The sequence below is a fragment of the Myotis myotis genome, unplaced genomic scaffold (genome assembly GCF_014108235.1).
Source record: "Myotis myotis isolate mMyoMyo1 unplaced genomic scaffold, mMyoMyo1.p scaffold_m19_p_7, whole genome shotgun sequence".
In the NCBI taxonomy this organism is placed as follows: domain Eukaryota; kingdom Metazoa; phylum Chordata; class Mammalia; order Chiroptera; family Vespertilionidae; genus Myotis; species Myotis myotis.
The window spans coordinates 93,839,353-93,853,799 of NW_023416379.1; the positions used below are offsets into that span (position 1 = coordinate 93,839,353).

The following is a 14,447-nucleotide window of genomic DNA, read 5'->3' on the forward strand; positions in this document are numbered from 1 at the left end:
TACGCTCAGAACCCAGCGTGCCAGGAGGCTGTGCTGGAGAGGAAATGAGATGGCCGTCTGTTCCTCCAGCAGTCAGCTGTTTATTTGATTGCTCTAGGTTTCCTTCGGTTTACATTCCATTCTTAACCCCAAAGGGGCCATCAGAACACCAAAGGAGGCATTTAAAACCCTGGAGGTGGCCTTTAAAAGATACAGGAAAGCAGTGTTGTCGCGCCCCGGGTTCACCAGCCTCGCGGCAGCCAGTCCAGAGGGAAGGTTTTGTTAATCATTGAGTTGAAGAGCTTTAATACTGGTTCTGGAACAATTACATACTAAATTGCTTGCCATCTGTGGTCATTATCTGTGGGTGTACCTGTGAGCGAACATCTTCACAGTCCAGTAAAACCACTCCTCTGGGCTTGAGGTCCCATTTAGATCAGAATCTTAAGTCTTTGTAATTCCTTAGGAAAACTCAAGATGCTTTGATGTGATCCCGACGCCGACCTGAGGCCGCCTCCCCTCCACTGTCCGGCAGGTGGGCGCAGCAACTCACCTGCAGGAAGCGGTGTCCCATGCTTTCCTGGAAACCCCACTTAACTAAGGCTGATGCGAGCCCGCCTGCTGAGCACTTTGTGCTGAACTGAAACGTTCCCTGATGCGGCTGCAGGCCCAGGCAGCCTCTTTTGTGTCCTGTTGAAAAAGGCCTTTCAGGCTCACTAGCACATGACCCGAGAAGACATCTAGTTCTGGGTACTTGATTCCAGCAGCATAACAGACGTGACTTACGCTGGGGAAGGTCGAGGCTCATTGTAGAGACACTGGGAGCCAGGAAGGGTCTGCTCTACAGAGAGCCTCCCGGGCAGAGGGGAAGTGAGACCGTGGCGGCTTCCAGCCCTGGGATGAGAGGAGGACTCCGAGGGCTTCTGCTCAGCAAGCAGGCAGCCCTGCTCCTCGGGAGAGCGGGAAGCATCCCCAAGGACATGGCAGGGGCTAGGCCACAGCGCAACCTGCCCGTCACCTTCCCACGCTCAGAACCCGAGGGGCTCCCTCCAAATTCAAATTTGCTTCGGTGTCTTGTTTAGCCTGAGAATGTCACCCTTTCGCTCCCGCCCGTGGGTGGACATGTGTGGACGCTGCTCAGGGCACAGCTGCATAAGTGAGGCGAGGGCCCGGGCCTAGTGTTGAGTTTAGCAGTTAGCCAATTAGAGTAGTTAACTCTCTTGTAAAAGAAATACAGTATGTGGTGCAGTGTTGTAAATGTCAGGTCTGTATTTATTGTTTTGTGGTCTGAAAACTTTCAAACTGGTTTATGATCAAAAGGTTGGTGGTTAAAATAAGTAAAATGTCAGTACATCCAAGTAAAGAAAGGTAGCTACCAGTGTGCCCCGTGTGTGAGGACGTTCAGAGCATTGGAGGGTGTTGGGAGCTGTTATAAGAGTAAAGCAAGTCTAGGGCCTACCCAAGTGTGTTACTCCCAGAGAGCTGAGGCGCATCTTCATACTCGCTCTTGCCGGCCCAGCCTTTATTTCAAGGACTTTGTCTTCCGTCCCGTCCAGTGAACGTGGTAGGGGCGGGCTCTGAGGAGTAGGCCAGCCCTCGCCCTGTTTGCTCAGCTGCAGGGTTTGGTCTCCAAACAGCATAAGGTTTATTTCAGGTGATTCCTCACTAGGGTCACCTCCACTCCATCTGCCCTGGACCATTCCAGCTCTAAAACACGAGGTTCGCATGCTTCCAAACCCTGCGGCGAGTTCATAAAGGTATTTCCAGGGAACCCTTTGGATTGAGGCCAAGTACCCAGGATGTGTTGAGTTTGATTTTTTCCAAAGGACAGAAGTCTTAGTCGCTTCCCCTGTGGTGTTCATCCATGTAACGGAGGCTCAAATGGCCAAGTCCAGCCAAGTCTCCAGAACTGAGAACCAGGGGCCGCTCTACCCAGTGGGCGTGTGTACCCGTTTAGGCAGTGTGCTCAGGTTTGTACAAAGGGGAGAAAGTGGAGAGATCGGCAGAAATACCCCCAGGTGAGCTCAGCAGAATGGGAACCCAGGGGCCGGCGCTTGGACAGGAGGAGGTCCTCTAACCTCTTGGGACCTGGTGCAGCATCGTGAGTCAGTCTGCACCCCAGTCCTAATGCACTCACTCCAGGACTTACGTTCCACCCGTGGCTATATGGCCTCGTTTTCTGTTCCTTTTGTTTCCAAACAACCTTGCTTGGTGTTGCATGGAAACAGGTTTTCCTCCCTGCCCACCTAGGCCGCCTGCCCAGGCCCGGCCTCTTCCCTGTGTCTTCACAGCACCCTGAGGAAGACAGTGCCCCCAGCAGCCGCGGGGAGGGGGCTGCGGTCCACAGACAGGAAGGGAGCGGAGCTTTCCTGTTTCCCTTTCTCAAGCAGGGTTGCTGGGGCGCCTTCACACCTCTCCTTACGGTGCGGTTAGCTGTGGAGGAGGGGAAAGGGGAACAGGGACCAGCCCCAGGTTTGGGTCTGAGAGGTGAGTCCCACGCCCCCCTGTAACAGCAGGCCAGCCACATGTAACCATTCCCCTTCTCGCCTCAAGCGTCGGCTTATGTGGTGCCAGCAAGAGGGCACACAAACCCCTCCCCGCGGCCCAGAGCTTTGGTAGTGCCCCCGAAACTCCACCCCACATCCCACTTCTTTCTGTACAAATGCTTAAACCTGTGAGCGCGCTATTCCTCTCTCTGTTAATCAGTTTTCTTCTCCATTTGAGCTGTGGGAGAGGGAAGGGCATTGGAATCGTAGGTTGTAATCTTGTGCCAACCAATAAAAACCAGTATTTCATGCACATCCATGCTGGGTGTCGTGTCTTCTTTCTAGAGGTTTCCCTTGAGTCCTTCGCATCCGTCTCTGCTGGATTTGGGGGCGTTGCCCCAGAGCTCACCTCTGTCCCCGTGGAAGGTTTGCTGTCCAGGGAGTCCAGGTGAGGGCTGGATCAGAGACCCTGGGGCAGACTGGCAGTGCCTGTGCTGCAAGCAGGGATGAGCCACATCCCAGATAACTGGGGAGCATGCGAGAAGTGGCCCCCTGTGGAATCAGGAGGTGGGCGTGGGGGTCTATGGAGGGCTCTGGTGGTGTTTGCAGACATGCGGTAGTAGGACCTCCAGGCAGAGGACAACCAGGGGCCGTTGGTGGGATAGCAGCAGTAAGTGCGCTGGGTCCCCAAGGCCTGAGGACAAGTGAGCATTTGAGCTGTAATGAGGAGTGAAGCGCAAGGAGGCCAAGTTACAGAGACCACGAGCGCCAGGCCAGGGAGTCTGGCTCCACACAGGTGACGACTTTTTTAAAATATATATTTTTTTAATCCTCGATATTTTTCAATTTATTTTAGAGAGTAGAATAGAGAATAAAAGAGAAACATTGATGTGAGAGAAACACTTCGATTGGTTGACTCCTGACCAGAGCCCAGGCCAGCGAGGAGCCTGCAACCAAGGTATGTGCCTTGACCAGAACCAAACCCGGGCCTTTTGATCCGCAAGCTGACGCTCTACCCACTGAGCCAAACGGCTAGGGCTAAATTTTATAGATTGATTGATTTTAGAAAGAAACATCAATTTTTGTTCCACTTATTTATGTGCTCACTGGTTGATCTTAGTGTGCCCTGACTGGGGATCGAACCCCCATATCAGGATGACACTAACCAGCTGAGCTACCCACAGGGCCAGGTGAAGCCTTGAACAAGACAGCCATGTAGAATCAGCCACGATTGAGGAGGCGATGCAGGTTCAGTGAGTGGACGTGGGGGGCAGTAGACGCAAGAAAAAGCAGCATGTCAATCAGGTAGACACTCTCACCGAGGCAGGCTGGCCACTGGCTCCACGGCACAGCCAGGCTGTGCACCCACAGGCCACGGTGGTCAGTGTGCCGAGTGTCGCTCTCCGGATGGACGATGCTCCCAGGAGCCTGACTCCGGAGGGAGGACAGTCGGCTTGTTTGATGATAAATGTCAACCAAGTTACCTGGTGAGTGCACCGGCTGTCTGTGTAGGCACCAACAGTAGGCAGAAAGCTGGTTACTGAACAATAACAGCCTGGGGACATGATGCCACCACGGACACACCCCTATCAGGGGCCAGGTACTTTCCCCATAACGTTCTGACTCCCAGGCCTCCTTTGTCTGCAGGCCTCCTGTGATGCTCACCCCCTTCCGCCATCACGGGCTTCTTTCTTTTGCCAAATTTAGGTGCGTCATGAGGCTGTGAGCTTAGGCATGCTGCCGATGCAAGTGATCCTCAGGAAACCACCACAGGCCACCTCTGCTTGGGAGCTGGGGTTCCAGAAACTCCATTTGCTCATGTCAGATCACAATGGGCTATTCTACAGGCGGCCCTCATGTTTACTACACTCACAGAGGTTACATGCAAGCTGGGGTCACCTTGCTGCAGCCCAGTCTCCCAGGAGCCGGCAAGACTTGTGGCTAGAGAGACAGCTACAGAGGCCCCCAAACTTTGAGCATGGGTGACAAGAGAAACTTATCCCAGAGAACTAGGTGCAGCTGTGATGTTGCTGGAACTTGCACTGGAAATGGGGCCACAGCGTGCATTGCACTGGCTAGGCCCCCCTCATGCTGGGTGGCAGCTCTGACCCTCCACACCATATGGAATTGGCAGAATTGCGCTCCTACCCAGATCAGGCTGGCTCCCTCCTCTCCCAAGGCCTGGCACCATGCCCAAGGGAGCCTGGTGTTTAAACCATGGACTTGTTTGCTTTCTGGTTTCAGACACGTTTGGGGTGTGAAAGATTTATCTCCTTGGTCTTGTGACACCCAGCTAACATCTCAGCATCTGAGGATGCAGCCGGGAGACTCCAGGTTCTATGTCCTGCATAGCAGCAAATGTGCTAAACCCAGAACACAGCCTCACAGGCACCGCCTTGGGCGACAGATGGCATGAAATGGGAGAGGTGACAGCTGAGGAGGTAGCCATTGAAGGTGGGGCGACAGTGAATGCTGGAGAGAGCTCAGGCAGGGGGACCATGGAAAGGTGGGATGGAGTAAGGGATTCAGAAAAGGCAGGAAGGACAGTCATTCAACAAAAGCCGCTTGATAAAATAAAAACATTTTCAAAGAGGCTGCTCACTTGCTATAATAGAAGGTGTGAACGTTGGAATTAGACCAGGTCTCAGCTTAGCTGTCGAGCTCTGTGATCTAGGACAAGTGACCATCCCTGTTCCCGGCTGCTCAGTGGGGAATCCTACTCTGCAGCACTGAATTGTGAGTGTGAAGCAAAGAAGTGTGTGATCGCCTGGTGGCTGTGAGTGACACCCGTGGGGAAACGCCCAGGGCTGTGCTAAATCACTAAATTAACCAGGTACCTGCCACGGTATTTTGAATTTAATTTAAAAAGGTCCACCGCTTGCGTCTATAGACGCTTATGGCGTACAAATGGTTAAAAAAATAGTCACAACAGGCACACATAGTCACAATGCAATGTGACAAGTGCAACGAGAGAAGGCTGAGGGCCCCTGTGCGGTTTCATGCAGGATTAAGGCATTTGAGGCAAAAGGGCCAGCATGTGCAAGGGCAAGGCACTGCTGGGCAGCAGCCAGTTTCCTGGGGCTGGAACAGGATGGCAATAGTGGGCGGGGGGTGGGGGGGAGGCTGCGGGAAAGGTCAGCCGGGGTCAGGTGGCTTGGCAGGCTGTGTGAACTTTACTCCATGTGACTGGGAAGCTGACAAAGGTTTTAAACAGAGCATGACTGTATCTGGGCATCTGGGGAAGACAACACTGCTGTCCACCGAGTCCCAGGCCTTCGTGCCAGGCGATGTGTGACGGCTTCACATTCAGTCTCCGCAGTCCTGTGACACACAGGGCCTGTGGTCAGCACCATTGCGTGGGAAAGACATGGAGGCTGAGGAAAGCAACTACTTGTTGTGTCAAGCCAGCCCCAGTTCCCCTGTTCACTGGCCCCACGTTGGGCGCCATATGTGCTGAGCCGCATGGCCATGGGTGGACCTGAGAGGGGGCCGTGAAGGATGGAGAAGACAGACAAGAGAATAAAGCTGTGCGCTAGGTGGGATGCTGCCCTCTCTGATAGAGAGACAGTGCTCCAGCCTGCAAGCCGAGTCTTTATTTTATAGCCAGATTCCACGAGGCAAAGGGCGTGGTTACAACATTCTCACAGGTTTTGAATCTACTCAATTACATGCACCTGATCAAGCTTTGTTTACTTGCTGCACCTCCCACAGCCCGTATCACTCAGCCACGTGGGACCACAGGTTCAGACCATAAGGTCAAGCTTACAACTAGAGCCTTTGGCTATAATTGTTCTGGGACTTGCACGTGGCTTTGCCACGAGAGGATCATGCCCTCTCATTAGTCCCAGGCTTGAACCTGTCCAAACACTGTAGCCACTCTCCACACTTTGTAAAGGTATTAGGAGAACTAATATTTTTAAAAGAAATTTTATTAATTTTTAGAGAGAGGGAGAGAGAGAGAAACATCAGCCACCTCATCTACCAGGGATTGAGCCCGCAACCCGGGTATGTGACCGGGAATCCAACAGGCAACCTCTTGGTGCACAGGCTGAAGCTCAGCCACTGCACACACCTGCCAGGGCTAAGAGAACTAGTTTTAAAAATCCTCTGCTTCTGCTTCTTCCTCTTCTTTTGGAAGAGTTGGAATAGGATTGATGTTAATGCCTCTTTAAATGTTTGGTAGAATTGGCTAGTAAAACCATCTAGTCCTGGACTCTTCTTTGTTGGGAGGTGGTGTTTTGTGTTTTTTTTTTAAATCCTCACTAAATGATATGCTTTTATTGATTTTGAGAGGGAGGGGAGGAGGGAGGGAGAAACATTGATCAGTTGCCTCCGGTAGGTGCCCTGATGGAGAATCAAACCTGTAACCTTCTGGTGTATGGGATGACACTTCAACTAACTAACAACCTGGCTGGGATGTCGGAGGCTTTTTGATTATTGGTCCAGTTTTCTTACCATAGTTTTGTTAAGAGTTTCTATTTCTTCTTGAGTCTATTTTCAAAATTTGAGTGTTTTTAGGAATTTGTTTATTTCATCCAAATTCTCGCATTGCCATACAGTTATTCATAGTGTTCTCTTATACTCCCTTAAATTTCTGTGAAGTCAACAGTAGTGTGCCAACCTTCATTTGTGATTTTAGTTATTTGCATCTTCTATTTTTATTTATTTATCTTTATTGTTTAAAGTATTACAGATGTCCCGTTTGTTTTTCCTATTAACGCCCTCCACCCCACACCCACCCTTCCCAGGTCTTCACCACTCTATTGTCTGTGTCCATGGACTATGCATATATGCATATAAGTTCCCCAGTTAATCACTATGCATCCCCCCCAACCCCTTCCCTCTGAAATTCATCAGGCTGTTCCATGCTTCTGTGTCTCTGTATCTATTTTGTTCATTAGATTCCACATATGAGATCATGTGACACTTACCTTTCTCCAACTGGCTTATTTCGCTTAGCATCATACTCTTCAGGTCCATCCATGCTGTTGCAAACGGTAAGAGTTCTTTCTTTTTTACAGCAGCATAGTACTCCATTGTGTAGATGTACCACAGTTTTTTTTATCCACCACCTGTTGATGGGCACTTGGGCTGTTTCCAAATCTTAGCTATTGTAAATTGTGCTGCTGTGAACATAGGGGTGCATATATCCTTTCTGATTAGTGCAGTGGTTCTCAACCTTTTGGCCCTTTAAATACAGTTCCTCATGTTGTGACCCAACCATAAAATTATTTTCATTGCTACTTCATAACTGTAATGTTGCTACTGTTATGAATCGTAATGTAAATATCTGATATGCAGGATGGTCTTAGGCGACCCCTATGAAAGGGTCATTCAACCGCCAAAGGGATCGCGACCCACAGGTTGAGAACCACTGGATTAGTGTTTCAGGTTTCTTAGGATATATTCCTAGAAGTGGGATCATTGGGTCAAATGGCAGTTCCATTTTTAATTTTTTGAGGAAACTCCATACTGTTTTCCACAGTGGCTGCACCAGTCTGCATTCCCACAAGCACTGAACTAGGGTTCCCTTTTCTCCACATGCTCTCCAACACTTGTCATTTGTTGATTTGTTGATGGTAACCATTCTGACAGGTGTGAGATGGTACCTCATTGTCATATTAACATGCATCTCTCAGATGATTAGTAACTTTGAGCATTTTTTCATGTCTCTTGGCCATCTGTATGTCCACTTTGGAGAAGTATCTATTTAGATCCTTTGCCCATTTTTAAAATAGATTATCTTCCTTGTGTTAAGTTGTATGAGTTCCTTATATATTTTGGAAATTAACCCCTTATTGGATATATCATTGCCAAATATGTTCTCCCATACAGTGGGCTCCCTTTTCGTTTTGTTGATGGTTCTTTTGCTGCAGAAACTTTTTATTTTGATGTAGTCCATTTGTTTATTTTCTCCTTAGTTTCCTTCATTCTAGGAGATGTATCCATAAACATATTGCTACAAGAGATGTCTGAGATTTTGCTATTTTTCTTCTAAGAATTTTATGGTTTCACAACCTACGTTTAAATCTTTTATCCATTTTGAGTTTATTCTTGTGTATGGTGTAAATTGGTGATCTAGTTTTGTGGGTTTTGTTGTTGCTTGTTTGTTTGTTTGTTTTTCATGTACCTGTCTAATTTTCCCAACACCCTTTATTGAAGAGACTGTCTTTTTTTAAAGCATATTTTTATTGCTGTCAGAGAGGAATGGAGAGGGAAATGGAGATGTAAACATCAATGATGAAAGAGAACCACTGATTGGCTGCAACACCTCCAACTGGGAATAGAGCCCACAACCAGGGCAGGATAGAGCCAACAACCAGGGCATGCATCCTTTACTGGAATTGAACCCGGTACCCCTCAGTCTGCAGGCCAATGCTCTATTCACTAAGCCAAACCAGCTAGGGCTGAAGAGGCTGTCTTAAGTCTATTGTATGCTCTTGCCTACTTTGTCAAATATTAAGCATAATGGCTTAGGTCAATTTCTGGGTTCTCTGTTCTATTCCATTGATCTATGTGCCTGTTCTTATGCCAGTACCAGGCTATTTTGAGTACAGTGGCTTTGTAGTATAACTTGATGTCTGGTATTCTGATTCCTCCAACTTTGTTCTTCTTTCTCAAGATTACTGTGGTTATTAGGGGTCTTTTTTGGTTCCATATAAATTTTTGTAGTGTTTGTTCTAGATCTGTGAAATATGTCATTGGTATTTTAATATGAATTACATTGAATTTATAGATTGCTTTGGGTAGTATGAACATTTTAATGAGGTTGATTCTACCAATCTGTGAATGCGTTATATTCTTCCACTTGTTTATATCTTCCTCTTTCTCTTTTTTCAATGTCCTGTAGTTTTCCTAGTACAGGTCTTTTACCTCCTTGGGTAAGTTTATTCCTAAGTATCTTAATTTTTTTGTTGCAATGGTAAATGGGATTGCTTGTTTAGTTTCTCTTTCTGAGAGTTCATTATCCTATATAATAAAGAGCTAATATGCTAATTAGGCCAAATAGCAGGATGACCATCCAGAGAACCTTACGGTTGAAGCTAGGGCTGCGAGGGCCAAATCCCTTGCACGAATTTCGTGCATTGGTGTTGTGTGTTTCCTTCCCACGTCCTACGTGGGTCAGGGTTCAGGAACTGGAAGCAGAGCCCAACACAAATGAATATGAAAAGACAAGAGATAATTTGGAAATATTGGGGGACCAGGCGGGCAAGTCCAACTCAAGGGGAAGGACTTCCTCCCGTGCTCAGGCCTCACCAAGTTTTTATTGATCTGGGATGCACCCATAGCATAGCCCTTAGGCAGGTGACCCCCTGCAACAGGCAGACTAGCCCATCAGCAAGGATTTACATAATAATAAATGGGGGAGTTGTTTCAGCTACCACTGTCTGGACAAACAGAGGTGGCGCCTAACTCCAACCTTTGCTAGGGCTTCAAAGGCACCCAGCCTTCGGGGGGTTCTCTGTCTATACTTATCAGATAGTGAAGACAATAAACTGTTTCCCACACATTGGGCCTCTAGTTGGTGTATAAAACTGCCATCAGTTTTTGGGTGTTGATTATGTATTCTGCTACATTGCCAAATTCATTGATTAAATCTAGTAGTTTTTGGTGGAGTCTTTAGGGTTTTCTATGCATAATATCATGTCACCTGCAAACAATGAGAGTTTTACTTCCTCCTTTCCAATTTGGATGTCTTTTATTTCTTCTTGTCTGATTGCTGAGGCTAGGACTTCCAGTACTATCCTATATATTAAAAGCCTAATATGCAAATTGACCAAATGGCAGAACGACCAGTCTCTATGACATGCACTAACCACTAGCGGGCAGATGCTCAACACAGTAGCTGCCCCCAGCCCGCAGGCCCCAGGCCAGCCAAGGTGGGTGCCAGCGGGGGGCGCCCCTGTCGCCCTGCAGATTGGCCCTGATCGCAGGACAGCCCTAGGGACCCTACCCGTACACGAATTTTGTGCACCGGGCCTCTAGTGTTGAATAAGAGTGGTGAAAGTGAACATCCCTATCTTATTTCTGTTCTTAGGGGAAATATTTTTAGTTTTTGCCCATTGAGTATGATTTTGGATGTAGGTTTGTCATACATGGCCTTTAATATGTTGAGATTTGCTCCCTCTATTCCCACTTTGCTGAGAGTTTCTATCAAAAATGGGTGATGGATTTTGTCAAATGCTTTTTCTGCATCTCTTGATATGATCCTGTGATTTTTGTCTTTCAATTTGTTTATGTGATGTATCACATTTATTGATTTGCAAATATTATACCAGCCTTGCATACCTGGAATAAATCCCAGTTGGTCATGGTGTATGACCTTATTAATATATTGCTGAATCCAATTTGCTAAAATTTTGTTGAGGATTTTAGCATCTGTGTTCATCAGGGAAATTGGCCTGTAATCCTCTTTCTTTGTAGTGTCTTTATCTGGTTTTGGAATTAGGGTAATGTTGGCCTCATAAAAATAGCTTGGAAGTGTTCTTTCCTCTTGAATTTTTTAGAATAGTTTGAGGAGGATAGGTGTTAGTTCTTTGAATGTTTGGTAAAACTCCCCTGTAAAGCCATGTTTGGTAAAACTCCCCTGGACCAGGGCTTTTGTTTGCTGTGAGTTTTGTTTGTTTGTTTGTTTGTTTTTTATTTTTTTTTTTAAATATATTTTATTGATTTTTTACAGAGAGGAAGGGAGAGAGAGATAGAGAGTTAGAAACATCGATGAGAGAGAAACATCGATCAGCTGCCTCCTGCACATCTCCCACTGGGGATATGCCCGCAACCCAAGTACATGCCCTTGACCGGAATCGAACCTGGGACCCCTCAGTCCGCAAGCCGACGCTCTATCCACTGAGCCAAACCGGCTTCGGCAGTTTGTTTTTTATTACTGCTTCAATTTTATCAGTAGTTATCGGCCTATTCAGGTTTTCTGATTCTTCCTGATTGAGTTTTGGAGGATTGTATTTTTCTAAGAATATGTCCATTTTGTCCAGTTTGTTGGAATATAGTCATTTGTAGTATTTTTTTATGGTCCTTTGTATTTCTGTGGGGTCCCTTATTACTTCACCTCTTCCGTTTCTGATTTTGTTTATTTGAGTCCTCTCTCTGTTTCTTCATGAGTCTGGCTAGAGGTTCAACAATCTTGTTTATCTTTTCAAAGAACCAGCTCTTGGTTTTATAGATCTTTGGTATTGTTTTTCTAGTCTCTATGTCATTTATTTCTGCTCTTATCTTTTTTTTAATAAGTATTTTTCATTTTTTTAAGATATATTTTTATTGATTTCAGAGAGGAAGGGAGAGAGAGAAAGAGAAACGTCAGTGATGAGAGAGAATCATTGAATGGCTACTTCCTGCACGTCCCACGCTGGGGATTGAGCCTGCAACCCAGGAATGTGGCCTGACTGGAAATCAAGCTGTGAACTCCTGGTTCACAGGTCAATGCTCAACCACTGAGCCATGCCAGCTGTGCGTTTGTCTTGTTTTTTTGAGGTAGGCCTGTAATGCTATGAACTTCCCTCTCAGAACTGCTTTCACTTGTGTACCATAGATTTTGGATTGTTGTATGTTCATTGTCATTTGTTTCCAGGAAGTTTTTGATTTCTTTATTTCATTGATAACCCATTTGTTGTTTAATAACATGCTATTTAGCCTCAATGTGTTTGAATGTTTTGGGGTGTTTTCATTATAGTTGATTTCTTTTTTTCTTTTTTAAATATATATTTTATTGATTTTTTACAGAGAGGAAGGGAGAGGGATAGAGAGTTAGAAACATCGATGAGAGAGAAACATCGATCAGCTGCCTCCTGCACACATCCTATTGGGGATGTGCCCACAACCAAGGTACATGCCCTTGACCAGAATCGAACCTGGGACCTTTCAGTCCACAGGCCGACGCTCTATCCACTGAGCCAAACCGGTTAGGGCTATAGTTGATTTCTAATTTCATTCCATTGTGGTCTGAGAAGATGCTTGATATGATTTCAATCTTCTTGAACTTGTAGAGACTTAGTTTGTGTCCTAACATGTGGTCTATCTTTGAAAATGTCCCATGTGCACTTGAAAGTAATGTATATTCTGCAGCTTTGGGGTGAAATGTTCTGAAAATGTCAATTAATTCCATCTGATCTAGTGTGTTGTTTAGGATCACTGTTTCCTTGTTGATTTTTTATCTAGAAAACCAGTGATGTCCAACTTCTGTGGCTCAGTGATTGAATGTCGACCTGCAAACCAGGAGGTCATGGTTCGGTTCCCAATCCAGGCACATGCCGGGGTTGCGGGCTGGATCCCCAGTGGAGGGTGTCCAGGAGGCAGCCAATCGATGATTCTCTCTCACCATTGACGTTTCTCTTTCTCTCTCCCTCTCCCTTCCTCTCTGAAATCAATAAAAATATATCAAAAAGAAAACCAGTGATGTCAGTGGGGTGTTAAAGTCCCCTACTATGATTGTATTGCTGTCAATATCTCACTTAAAATCCTCTAGAGGTTTTTTTTTTATATATATTTGGATGTTCCTGTATTGGGAGCATATCTGTTTACCAGAGTTGTATCCTCTTGTTGTATCGATCCCTTTAGTTTTATGAAGTGCCCTTTTGTGCCTGATTTATTTCACTTAGCTTAATGTCTTCAAGATGCATCCATGTTGTAGATGTGTCAAAACTTCATTCCTGTCCTAGCTGTTTTGACTCAGTGGTTAGAGCGTTGGCCCAAGGACTGAAGGGTCACAGGTTCAATTCTGGCCAAGGTCATGTACCTCAGTTGCAGGCTCAATGCCCAGCTCTGGTCAGGGTGCATGTGGGAGGCAACCAATCAATGTGTCTCTCACACACTGATGTTTCTCTCTCTGTGTCTCTTCCCTCTTACTTCCACTCTACTAAAAACCAATGGAAGAAATATCCTCAGGTGAGATTAACAACAACAAAAACTCTATCCTTTTTAAGGTGGAATAATATGCCATTGTACATACATTTTGTTTATCCATTTATCTGTTGATGGGCACTTAATTGCTTCCACCATTTGACTATTGTGCATAATGCTACTATGAAAATGAGTGCACAAAAATATAGATCCAAATATGTATCTGCTTTCAATTCTTTTGAGTATATACCCAGAAGTGAAATTGCCGGATCATATGGTAGTTCTTAATTCTTTGAGGAACCATCATACTGTTTTCTATAATGGCTACACCATTTTACATTTCCACCAGCAATGCACAAGAATACCAGTTGCACCCAGCCAGTGTGGCTCAGTGATTGAGTTTTGACCTATGAACCAGGAGGTCAGAGTTTGATTCCCGGTCAGGATACATGGCTGGGTTATGGGCTCAGTCCCCAGTGTGGAGTATGTAGGAGTCAGCCAATCAATAATTCTCTCTCATCACTGATGTTTCTCTCTCTCTACCTCTGCCTTCCTCTCTGAAATAAAAAATATATGTTAATTAATAAATAATGTAGAAAATATTCTTATAAAACAAAGAATTTGTTTCACTACATTCTCACCAACGGTTATTATTTTCTGCTTTGTTTCATTTTAAATAATAGCCATCCTCCTAATGGGTGTGAAATGGAATCTCATTGTGGTTTTGATTTGCATTTCCCCAGTGATTAGCCATCTTGAGCATCTTTTCATGTGCCTATTGACCATTTACATATCTTCTTTGGATAAATGTCTATTCAAGTCCTAGTGGATCATTGTTACATCCATTCTGCCAATCTCGTTGTTTGTGTGTGTAGTAAAATATACATAAAATTTACCATTTTAGCCATTTAAAAATAACTCAGTGGCATTAAATAAATTAATAATGTTGTGCAATCATTACCAATCCTTGTATTTTAATTACTGAACTTAATCCATTTACATTTGAAGTGATTACTGATAGCGAAGGACTTACTCTGCCATAGTATTGTTTTCCATGTCATATCTGTTTTGTTTCTCAATCCTTACAATACTGTCTTCCTTTGTATCTGCTTTTTTCCTAGGATACCATTT

General features: G+C 45.6%; 1 protein-coding gene across 1 annotated transcript in view; it reads left to right on the plus strand.

The window, feature by feature from the left end:
* Positions 1 to 14,447, plus strand: part of SMIM29 (small integral membrane protein 29) — a 57,855-nt gene that overhangs the window by 22,632 nt on the left and 20,776 nt on the right. The gene's annotated exons all lie outside the window — the stretch shown is intronic.